This window comes from Osmerus mordax (assembly GCF_038355195.1).
Source record: "Osmerus mordax isolate fOsmMor3 chromosome 7 unlocalized genomic scaffold, fOsmMor3.pri SUPER_7_unloc_2_2, whole genome shotgun sequence".
NCBI lineage: Eukaryota > Metazoa > Chordata > Actinopteri > Osmeriformes > Osmeridae > Osmerus > Osmerus mordax.
The window spans coordinates 42,501-43,107 of NW_027120352.1; positions in this window are offsets into that span (position 1 = coordinate 42,501).

Here is a 607-nt window from a genome sequence, read left to right on the forward strand (position 1 = left end):
TGTGCTGGCCGCCCTGGGGGCTCTGTTCCCCGGGAAGGCCGAGAGAGTAGTGTTGTTCCCCGGGGCTCCCAACTTTTGCAGTGTGAGAGTGTGTTTGACTTGTATTTTGTGGGTGTCAAATGCACCGTTTGGCGCCCGAACGTGTGATTTGGCTGGGGATGGTTTTGTTCTTCAAGTGAGGGCAAGGGGCAGCGGTGTGTGTGGTTATTTTCCCCGAAAAAAGTGTCCCCATTTCGGTGTGCGCGTTTGAAAATTTGTTTCGCTCGCAGCGTCGCGGAGATGCGCGTGCGCGTGGCAACCTTGACACCCCCGTGTTCCCCTGGACCAGACCTTTCCAACGCCGCCTGAGTTAAGGTGCTACGACGTCCCTAAGTGGAGATGCCTCTAAATGAACACCTTTTCCCAACTTTGCACGTTTCCAGCTTGAGAGGAAAAGGGGCTTAAAATTCACAGTTATTCGCCCGAACGTGGGATTTGGCTGGGGACGGTTTCTATATTCAAGTTGGGATGGGGGGCACCGAGGTGAGTGGTGTTTGTCCCCGAAAAAAGTGTCCCCATTTCGGTGTGCGCGTTTGAAAATTTGTTTCGCTCGCAGCGTCGCGGAGAT